The sequence below is a fragment of the Varroa jacobsoni genome, unplaced genomic scaffold (assembly GCF_002532875.2).
Source record: "Varroa jacobsoni isolate VJ856 unplaced genomic scaffold, vjacob_1.0 scaffold_792, whole genome shotgun sequence".
Classification (NCBI taxonomy): domain Eukaryota; kingdom Metazoa; phylum Arthropoda; class Arachnida; order Mesostigmata; family Varroidae; genus Varroa; species Varroa jacobsoni.
In genome coordinates this window covers 74,700-86,709 of record NW_019213694.1, presented here as the reverse complement: position 1 = coordinate 86,709, position 12,010 = coordinate 74,700, and the positions used below count along the sequence as shown (strand labels likewise).

General features: G+C 40.5%; 2 long non-coding RNA genes across 2 annotated transcripts; one reads left to right on the top strand and one right to left on the bottom strand.

Annotated features, from left to right (window-relative positions):
- Nucleotides 1–3,721: 3,721 nt before the first annotated feature.
- On the top strand, nt 3,722–4,805 carry LOC111263823 (uncharacterized). Its single transcript, XR_002682483.2, has 3 exons — nt 3,722–3,878; nt 4,090–4,155; nt 4,705–4,805. It is a non-coding gene; the product is annotated as an uncharacterized LOC111263823 (long non-coding RNA).
- LOC111263821 (uncharacterized) lies at nt 4,517–11,918 on the bottom strand. Its single transcript, XR_002682481.2, has 4 exons — nt 11,469–11,918; nt 10,675–10,935; nt 7,863–7,950; nt 4,517–4,923 (listed from the first exon to the last, which is right to left on the bottom strand). It is a non-coding gene; the product is annotated as an uncharacterized LOC111263821 (long non-coding RNA).
- Nucleotides 11,919–12,010: the final 92 nt, after the last annotated feature.

Below are 12,010 nucleotides of genomic sequence, written 5' to 3'. Positions count from 1 at the left end.
GCGGCCTTTTGATCAAGTTGACACTAAAGACCCGCGCGTCAAGGATGATATTATACCTACTACGAGCTAAGAGATACTGCAGACAAGAAAATGAATCAAAACGAGTAAAACGCGGCGACCGTACGGAATACTGCCATGGTCATACGGACCTTTTTTAAAGATTTCTCGGAGATAATCGCTATACGTATCACGTAGGTTCTCTGCTCTAGCCACTTCCCACTGTAGTGCTAAAGGGATAACGTATTGCTTATCACTAAATGTAGGGGATCCTACAGACCTATATGCTTCTTAGGGACGCTGATAAACGTTATTGACGCCATGATAGAGAAAAGGCTAGGAAACTTTGTCAAGGAGAAGGGTCTTCTGCCTAAGTATATGACTTCCGGATCGCACATCGGTACTGACAGCAATGGATAATGTTTTCAAGAAAGCTGAAAAGAAGAGAAAAAGTTTGACTAGAGCAAAATACCTTCTTCTCACGTCCTCCTATACGATAAAATTGCTTTTAATAGCCTGCTGTCGCGGGCAGTGTTCACATATTTGAAGGAAGGAGAAGGTCCTACTACCTAATCCCTGTAGTATCAGACTATCTGTTGCATAGACCGGTGATCAATAGAGAAACTATCTTTTCTATGACAGCAGGGGTTTCACAGGGACCTTTCCTGAGCATATTTCTGTGGATCCTGGAATTTGGTAGGCTGTCAGAGCTAAGCAATCTTCTCTTGGAGGTGCAATCATTGCCTACACGGATGACCTCGGTATCACAGTTCAAGCCAGGATGACAAAGGAACTCCAAGGAAAGGCATACTAGACTCTGAAAGAGATCTTTTTATGGATAAGCGAATATAGACTAGGTTTGGCTTTTGCAAAGTAAAAGGCTGCATTAACTACTGACATGAAAAGTCCCAACATTTCACACTTGTTTTGGATAAAGGAAGTATAAAAACGGTGGGATACTTAAGCATCCAACTTTATCACACAATAAGGTAGACCACATCAAGCTAGCAGCCATAAAAACGACTAGAGCTTCCATGGAAACTGTCAGATGGAAAATGTCAGTGGCCCGAAAAGTGGCCTTCCACAGGAAAAGGAACAGGAGGCCCCTCATAGCTATAGCAGGCTCGCTTACGCCCTTTGGGGCCCCTGTTTGGACCTTGTCCGAGCCTATGAAGTGACAGCCAAGAAGCTACTCAGAAGTGCTCAACGACTGCTTGTGTTTAGAGTTATCTAAGCTTACCGCATTGTTTGCGTAAATATGGCCTTGGTTCTAACAGAGGCATTTCCAGAGAACTGTAAGTTAAAGAAGGGTGCATGTTCGAACATGATTTGACGAATAATGTGGAAATCAAAGTTTTGAAAATGTTTCAAGAAGAGTTAGAGATAATGTCTAATTCTGCTCCTGGATTACACGTCTCGGGTGAGATCTCATTTATTACCTCATGTAAATCATCACAGGCCTTCACAAAATTGGTAACACTCCATCTAAGTTCCCTGCGCTGAAAGCCTGGAAGGTAGATACTACACATGTTGAAGGCCTGTACGAGATTGTTCCACACTAGCGAAAGATACATGACAGGAGAAATGAGATTGTTTTTAGAAAACGGGACGAAGGGTTATCTCATCGTGTCGTCGAAAAAGGTTGGGAGGCGGATGAGAAAAAAGATAGCTCGTGATGTTACGGCCAAGCAACATGGCAAACGATGCTTTATCAGGTTTAGAGGAGGCACGGAGGATCATACTTCGTCTAGGGAGCTGGGGAATCTGACCAGAAGGGCCCTAGCCTGATGATCGAGTGGCAATAGTAATCGTTTCCTCCTTCATTTCAGTTTGTTGTATTGTTAAATGAAGATCACTGTTTATTCGGAATGAAGCTCCGGGTAGCAGTTGAACGTTATCGAGCAGTGGTTTCAACGGGAATACTTTTAACCTGTCGGGGCTAAGCTTCACATTCGGCCCACACAAGATACGTCGTTATGCTCCGATAGTGCTGACCGCACTTAAAGTTTATTCCTTAAACTATATATATAAAAAAAAAAAAAAAAAAAACTTTGACCTATGTATCTCAAATTTCCGACGTTAAATGAATGAGCTTCATTATAGAGTTCGCTGTTCAGTTAGATAGCTTTAATAGCTTGTTCTAATCAGATCTCAGCGAATCCAGGGTTTAGATTTCGCACCAAAATCTCGTATTATGTACAGCCAGCGTATTCAATCTCATCATCTAACACAACTGTCGACGGCGCTGAACAACTAAGCGATAATTAAAAGCTTGAACTTGAGTTTTTTTCTGGAAATATTCCATGTTTCGTTATCGAAACGGATACGAGAACAGATGCCATTGGAAGCAGGAAGCACTGGCTAGCACTGCTTCATTAAGGCAACTATATACAATATGCGAAACATTTAATATTTTCAGCATGGAGTTGCCAACGGTTCTTGGAAAAAGTGAAAACTTCCTGCCATCGTGGCGTAAAGTCAGTAACAAATATCGAAAAAGGTCTATTATACAGCGGGAAAATTATTTAAAAATTTCAAAATGATACGTTTGTCTGGTGTAACATCCTTCATAGCCGGTTGACTCGCCGTGCGAAAATTACGCTTCATCATCAATTCAAAAAGTCTAAGTTCAAGGGCAATAGACCTGCCAAGGGGCCCCGGTTTGGTGCTCAAATGAAGCGAAACCATCTTTATTGAGAAAATCAATAAGAAAAAATGGGAAACCGTTGAAAACTGGGAAGAAAATTGTTTTTTAGACCTAGAAAAACCTGCTCTATGTATGGTGGCGAACCATTCTCTGAAAATTACGCCGTGCCAAAAATCTAACGTCTGTTACAGGTTATGATGCGGCCTATGATTTCTGGCGAAGGCACACTTCCTACAGGGAATTTTAAAGCAGTAGGAATATGCCGAGGTTATCGAGAGTTAAATATTGTTCCAGGTACGGAAATGGTTCCCTGACGTTCCCTGCGTTGTCGTGCACGATGGATGGAGCGCCTTCCCACAGAGTTCGGAGCAGTTGCTGTTAATAACACTCGGGTGCTGTGGTAGTCTGCTAATTCGGCAGACATCAATACCAAAGAGCCCGTCTAGAAAATCGTAAAGTGAGAGGTTTGGAAAAGACGAGAAGTGATAAATGTTTCAGATCTTCGGAAAAAAAATCATAAATGTGTAACAACAGGCTCCACTCATAATATAGCAAAAAAAAACTGCATCAGAAGCGTTCTCCAAACATGTGGGAGACAGCGACCGTTACAATTGTATGACATTGTTTGTCAACAATGTAAAAGTGTTTACTGATGTAAAGCAGGGCCGCTTGTATTGGTCGAAGACCGTTTGCAAATATCTCCATTAAGTACTGCGCAATGGGCTTCAAACGCTGAAATGATTTGATTGAGCTTATTTGAGTCTTTTTGCTTAGACACCGACTATATTACATTAAGAATCGAATAGAAATATTACGCAGGCTTCTTTTTCAAAGCAAAAAGCATAAGTATATGACATAACATCAACAACGACGTTGATAATAACAACGCAGATATAAAACACTAATGATGAATTCGAAATTGAGCTTATTCTATTTAGGTTGGAATTTATCCACAACGTTCGTTATTAACGCCAGCATATTACTGACAGATTAATCGACTCACGAACGTAAACACAAACATTTACTTACTACCGGAGCTCTCAACTTCTGGGATGAATGGCATTTCCCGAATAGTCTGATACGATCTGCACGATTATCTGAAATGGCCACACCGTCGGCGCGTGTCAGTTCTAGATGTCGATACTAGCACAAGGCGCGAGCAGACGATATATTTAAAACTGTATAGTTCGAAATGTGGCCAACTCGACGTGTCCACTGGATAAGCCAACACCAGGTCTGTTGGAATACAATTATTGGATACTGACAGTCTTTTTTTTTTGGTTGGCTTTACGGCTGTAACGATTCACGATTCCTTTGCTGCATAACAACGGCGGCTAATGAGTGTTCACGCTCTATATTGTGCTTGCCTCTCGATTCCATGTTTGTCACCACCATAATCTACCATGTGAAGACTAGCAAAATTAGATCTGTTTATCAATTTACAGATATGTGTAAAATCTATCTGACAAAGGCAACGGCGATGACTTGGTACAAGAGATTCGAAGATGAATGTATGTACCGCAGCGTTGGATACTTACAGATGTTTGTCTTAGTAATGGCTGCATAATTGATCAGGCTCTCTTTCCCATTAAGGTGTATTTATTTAGTGATAATTGTCTAGCTAGTATTTATAAGATGACATCGACTTGATGAAAAGGCACGCAGGTATCGTCCGGCAGCATGAACAACAATATTTTTCCAAAAGTCTATCCTGTTTCTGCCAGTTCCGAGAGTGCATTTTTGAGTCGACACGATGCCTACTGCAGTGAGTTCATTATAAAACTAGGAACAACCTTATAACACTATCCAAGCTAAGAATACTGCTGCCTCTAAGATAATAGAACCTAAAGCTAATTCAGGAAATCCGTCAACTAAGCGAATAGCCAAATGATGTTTATTCTGTTTTTGATCATACAAAATTTTCAGTCTTCGAATGCAGTAAGTTTCTTTTCAATTTACAGTAAACAAACTAGAAAACAATGTGATGCAATTCCCTCAAGAAATAACAATTTTCAATAGCCTACTTTGTAAGTTTTCTTTTTTCTCTGTTTTCGGTATAGAAAAACATTGCTACAGCGTTCTCAAGGAACTTCTTTATTCCATCTTCATATGCACATAGGCTACAATCCAGTTAGCCTGGATGTATAAGGTTAGCAAGCGGTGGAAATGTGAGCCTCCCGGAAACGTAGAACGGCCGTTCGCAAGGTACTGCGGCCGCGTATAGTAGAAGTGTCCTGCAAATACCTAAGATTCAGGTGGGCGCACCTGTTCGTTTTCTCCTGAAATGGTTCAGACAGGTGCCTTTATTGTCAACGCCACCTGGCTAACTGATAGATCCGTCTCGTAAACGGCTAAGCATTATGCATAAGAATATTCATGGAATTTCAAGTTCGCTGGGTTCGAGCCTCTTCTTGACCGGAGTCACTTGGCTGAAATTCTGCTTTATAGGATATAGACGAAGGGTGATCTACACGAAGCGATAACTTGCAACTGCTGTTGATCTTTCGATACTATAGATCTTAGCAAATCGGCTTGTTTCGTTGCTTTTCTCGAAGTTCGTCGTGGTGGACGGGCAGGCAAATGGACAGGTAGGCAACAAGGCTCATGTCCAACAGCTACCGCCACGCCTAACCTAGTTCGATCCGCCTCTTTTGTCCTTTAATACGGAAATGCTCCGCATTTATCGTCGATTTGAACGGGAACAGAAAAGCACACAAGAAGCACTTCAACCATGCTACATGAAGTTTAATGAATAAATCAACGAATATTAAAACGATGTTATTGCGATGGCAAATCAATACGTACAACACAAAATATTGGAGCGGTCGATAAGCTCCAAGTTGACTTATTTTAATGAGAAGAGGTCCGCCTCCTATGATTGGTAGTGTGTACACGCATAGTAGATACTGTATATTCATCAGTATACAGTATCAGTAACTTCACAATATTGTATCTTCAACAAATCCAACGGATGCCAAATTCGCTATTATATATATTTGTAGGCACTTTCGTACAATTCTGTGCACAGGCCATTATTTACAAGTGATTTTCTATGTTCTTTTAAGCGAATATGGATGTCATACATGTGTTACCTTCTACGGATATTCAGCAGGTAGAACAATATGAATACCCTATAAACGAAGCACCATAAGTAAACGAAGTTTGGTATTTATACGAAGTGCTACAGCTACCCACTTAGAGGCTGACTTGGTGCCATCTGAGAATAAAAGGTGTAGGTCGTGAGTTACTACTAAAAATTAAGGCCCAGTGATTAAGTTCCTGTGTTTCAAAGATAAGAGCCCTGGCGATCGCCGAAAACTCATAAAAACACTGGGTAAAGAGGCTTTCAAGAAAACAACAGACCGCGGCTGAGAGAGTACGTCTCGAAATTTCAACGTAAAAACAGGCTATTGTAATTGTGAAAACGAGCGTACGCAATGCGCTCCCTGTAGGTTCAATATATGATTCCTTGAAGTACAAGGTATAGAATCATACAAAAAACACCTAGGTGAACAAGAAGCAAAAAAGAAACAGCTTCCAAACAAACGAACTGGATCAAAGGCAGCTGGAAACGGGTGGAAACGGGCGTGGAGTAGCTTGGAGAGGCTTTGCTAAACAAGTGCCGACAAAAAACCCGCTTAGCGAGCCATTACCATAGATAACACATAAATCAGAGTGTAGCTCCCTGTGTTAGGTCAGGTACGAAAAGGGCGTTGGAACGAACACCATTTCCGCGGTTGCGCCAAATAACTTCTGATGAAAGCTAGTGCAATGGACACAGGGGTATTTTTGAAAGGAAACGATCAATGCTGTTAGATATCTCACGCTCCTAAAGAGCATCATGAATCTGTTTCGCGTCAATCAGTTTTGCATTAGCGGGCTATTCGATGACAGCACATGACCTTATTCCCATCCTTAAATCATCGCCTGGAATTAGGTAAAAGCCTCCCCCCCTATATTATCCAGATTCAAATCCGTGTCGCTTTAATTAAAAGCATGCTTCTAAAAGATCGACCGACGATGTAGCTTATGCTGTCATCGATTGTCTTAAACAAGCTTAAAAAACAAGATTAAATATAGTAATGCAAATAACAAATACAGAGCTATTAAAAAGTTCTAGAAACGACAACCCTCATGCGCGATCAGCAAAACGAGGTATATAGTTATTATACACCGAACTGTCATTGATCTACCCTATGCGACTTGAAAATTGTTCGAGTTCATTGGTTCGATACAAAGCACCGGATCGCCTAATGTATCACCGTAACATTTTTAACATTCGAAATTACGGGATGCTAAATCCAGGACATACCACAGAACAGCAAACGAACACGTTATCGCTGCGTCGTTTTCAGCGCCACTCGAAGCCTATGAAAAAAATTCCTTACATACTGACACTAACCAGCAGGACAGGGTAATAGCGCTAGTGTGGGAGGCGATGTTGTCATTTTTACTAGTCGTTGTATTCTGTACGTAACGTAAATGCTCGTCGTAGTTGTAATAGAGCAAACATCAGACTTTACAAGGTGCATTTGATAAACAGTACCTTAGGTTTTACTTTGCCATCGAGAAAAATGTAAATTTTCAAGTTGGTACTATTTTTCATCGATTTACATCCACGATCATGTACAGTGTATAAAAGGAGGGACGTTTGTCCTAGAGGCATAACATTGGACTTTTGTTTTCTCTCATTTGACAAAATGATCATTTATGCGCAAATATGTCATAGTTTATAAAATATAAAAGCTATCTTTTCATATTGTATGATTGAACGAGTACTTTTCCGAAAAATCATCTCGTTCCTACATAGGAGTGCATAAGGTTTTTTCCGCATGTGGTTCACGATGAAGAAATGAGATCATGGAAGATCAGAACAATGTTTTAATGGGAGAATTAGAATATTAGAAAAAGTGTTGAGACTCTGGCTTAAATGAGATCTCGGAATCGCGCCGCAGACACGATCAGAGGTTGGCTGTGCATGTACAATCTGTCCGGATTTATATTACAACAATATGATGAGATCACTGACACAGAGTAAGAGATCGACTAAATCAAAGACAGCAACAGGATAATCAAGGGAACAGTTCGGTATAACACGAATTAGGCGTGAGAACATGTTAATGTGATGACTGCGGTATGGCAGCAGGACTTTTGGAAGGCTTCAATGAGAGTAGGCAATGTGTGTTGCTAATATACTGAGTCAGGGAAACATAGTTACCATAAAGGGTCAGCTGCAGACCACGCGAAGCAGTCGACGCTGCGGTATCTCAGCGGAATTACAGCCGGGTAACTGCAACGCTGTACTTCTGTAATTGAATAGAAGTGGGGCAACGTAATTGCACCGGCAGGGAAATGCACACCTATGGATGTGTGCTTGATTTTTACCTCATGTTCGCCTAGATGTAACCTTAACGAATCACAATAGTCAACAAAATCACAAAGCGAAACTACGAAGTCCTGTAGTAGTTAATTAGATCTAGCGAGTTTTAAAGACACACGTGCATCATGTTTTGGAAAAAGTAATCAACTTCGTATGGCTAACCTGCTTAGACAAATATGGATACCTAAAGTGGGCCTTATCATTTCTTGTCCTCTAAACTTGGCCACCTGTCAACCCCTATTACCTAACGATGGCCACTACTGCCATATGCAACACGACAGTGGTGGCCATCGTTGCTTAGAAGACATAAGACTAGTCGAAGATAGCATATGGCGATATTCAACTGCCATCCCTGAAATCATCGTTTGTTGTGCTCATTTTTTCCGCATCAAGTGACCACCATACAACAACTGGGTTTGTGTTGTTATCATTATTATTAGAAAAGTTACGCATTCCCGTTCTGCACAGTTGAACGCAGTATCATTTTTGGTCTTGTTAGTTAGAATGCTTTCATTACCGCCCCTCAGATACAATTTGGCGTTCTGCACGGAATGGATGATGTAACATGGAATCACATTAGATAATGTTAAATTACACTGGGATCAGTATTTTTAAAGCAGAATTCGTTTAGCAGTAAATCGTCGATGCTTCACCTTTCACAGTGAGAGCTCTCATTGTTGTTCAGACTCGTATGTAAAGCGCGTGGCTGTCGCTACTCCATATGTGTATCAACGAAGCGCATTAATCAAACCTATGGGCCTGAAGGGTAGTTTTAGTTTATTTTTACACAGGTCATGTATTTTGTAGGTATAGTATTACCTTTTCACCATAGTATTATCATCAAGCCAGTGAGCCTGCGGATCACGTTAACACAAGAACCGTTAATACGTGTACACCAGTATAAAGATATCTGTGGAAGCTTCCACCAGCTCTAAAATTTTCGATATACTTCCTATGTAATTTAGAAAAAAAAGCGCGGGCACAAAAATATGACACAAGCCGTTTTGACGTTAAAAGCACCAATTTTCCACAGCGGTTAAACGGCACAGCTTATTCCAGCAAACTTCCTTGCTTTCAGTTAGTATAAAAAAATGAATGCGCATAAACAAATGAGTAATCGCCTGCGTCTGTAGCAATAACTTCCTTTACCCCGCTGCGATTTTCACGCAGCTTAGCTGGTAAATTGAAGGGGGTTCATAGTAAGGAATCGAGATTGTCTGCGCGATTAGTTTTGCACGCTTGAGCTGGTCCTGCGTCTTAGAAATGTTGCTTCGGGCACAGTAAAGCAGCTTCGTCCTATCCAGACAGCGGCAGGTGAGTGAAAACTTTAGTTACGCAGTGTTCTGCCCAGACATTAGTTGCCCGGGCATTCCATCAGAGAAGATTGCTGCCATCAAACTTTCCCATCGACAATCCGATGGGCGATCCTTCTAAAGATAACGTAATTTCCAAGCTCAATCGCTTATACCGTGACTATATACGTATAAGCATCTGCCATACAGTTCTAAGTTAAAGCTCCGCCTATCGCCACTAAATAGGTGCATGCCCCATATAAACTACAGCAAAGCAGACGCATTCGCACTAGTTAGTCGCACTGAAAGTCGGTTGCCTGTTAAAGCTTTGACGGAAACGCAGGCATGTGATGGATTTTACGAAAAAAAAAAGATGGCTATATTCAATAATAAGCCAGTAAAGCTTACGCTGTAAGCAAAAGTTGATAAAAATAACATAGTAATAACAGGGATAACATTTTTCCGTGATAGGAATTTTATTTTTCCAATAGCATCTTGCTATATTGATTTATAGCGCATTGGGTATAATCACTCTTGATCCTATCCCTGTCAATAGATTGAAAAGGCAGCGTAAATTAGCGATCTCAATAGTTCCGACTAAGCGTGCAAGGTCAACGATTATAAAAGATGTGAGAACAAACAGAAGCTATTCTATCTTTTAATATAGCTATATCTAATAATAATGCAACAAATAGAAAGTATGTTGAACAATATTGAAGACACGATATGTTGATTAGAAGATGCCGATTATGTAGAGTATTCAAAGCAATTCGTCATTGTTATCTTCGTACGTTAACACAGTAATATGGTAGGCTACTCAGCTGCAATTAGACCTTTTTCTAAAACTTGTTCTTAGTTAAAAAAAGAAAAAGCTCGTCATGAACGACCCCCACAGAAAAAAAAAAACTTAATTTAATAAATAATTGTTATTATACGTGACTTTGTTTTTGATCACGATTTTTTCACTTTTATACGAGAATATAATCAGCAGCATGAGTCTCATCTGAGCATGATTTTGGAACATTAGAAGTTCGCTAATCTTGGATTATTCAAAGGCCAAATCTTTACTCGTAAATAGGCTCACTCTGGTTACATATATGTAGAAATATGTTAGTATTTAAGTACGCATATAAAACATTTACTCAGCTATTAGTGTACGCTACCCTGTTCCAGGTATGTATTCTAGACATACCTTGTCCGTGTCTTTAAACTGCTCCTTCTTACAATAGTGTCTTCATGCCTCAAATCGAACGCGTAGTTGAAAACGTTTCGGTTATTGGACAGAGAACGAGCTCGTCATACTTCTCCATCTAATGTCTCATAAATTAAAAAGCGAGAAATTCAGTGACTGAGCTTACCTTTTGCAGTTCTGGATATACATTTAAATAATGACTGCAATAGGTCTTCTTTGCTTTTATTGGAAATCCATTTTTCCGTTCTGATGCGCCGTTCCGTACTAGTAAGTTGGCCGTCTGTGACGCAAGAACGCTGACGCGTTTGAACCGATTACACGGCAGGTGAAAATTCAACAATGTGTAGTTTCACAGTAGCCATATGAAAATGGCCTTTAGAAATTCGATGGGCTATTACAGGCTCTGACCGATCACAAAAACTTAAACCTACGAAACCGGAAATGGGACATAAAGATGTGATACAATGATATAGATTTCAATGCGCTATGTGAGGCTGTGAAATTTTGACAGAGAAAAACCCACAGACATATTTCGGGGAACTCGTTAGGGCTAAAGTAGCAACTTTCCAGAATCAACTTAGGGCTAAACTTTTCGAATTGCGATTTTCGTAAGTACTCTTTTAGTGCAGTGGATGGAAATCAGGTTCCTAAAGATCATACATATACAACGGAGGTAAAAAAGCATCTATTGTTGAGTCATATTCAATTTTTTGTTGAGAATATCAAGCTTGTTGATTTAATGCAAAACACAATAGAACGACTAATGAAATCTTCCCTTAGCACTCTTAGCGCTGTGGTGCGATTCCTTCGAAGAAAGGTATAACCTACGACTGCTGTTGCTTACCACAACGGCAAACATTTGCAATAGAGCAATGCTTTTGTCGGGGGACTAGTCGTGTTTCTGTATAGCAGTGCAACAAATGAATTAAAACCAAATATGCTAGCGTATAGAAAATTTACCTGTTATGGGGTTTGTTATTGACCACATAAATACCCGACCAAACTCGCAACAGCGCACAGACAGTCCACGGTAAATAAATATGCTGTTCGAATCAATCCTTAACGTGTTGCAGAGGATAAATGTTTAAATCAGCAAAAACGGTCAAGCTGGCAATAAGCGAGAAGTGTAAGTGCCATAAACATCACAAAACGATGAAATTTTCAACCGCATATTATCGTTTATGTCTGATCATCGATTGCAGCAGATACAGGCTGGCGGTCGGGGCGTTCTCGCATTACGATTCTAAAGTACTGAAAATCAACCATGCATGAGCTCTAATGATGAGCCGCTCGTAGCGGATGTGAAGGACCACCTGACTTAGTTGCCGGCCGTTACAGACGCAATCGCAATATCACTACAAGCAGCGGTATTAGCTCGACCAGATCTGTTTCGTTCGTCGGCGTCGTCCGCTGTTGTCTACACTAAACGCAACCAACCACTAGTCCTAGATAGGACTTCGACGATCAGCTGAGCTAACATTCACAGGGGCTAATAGTTTTTA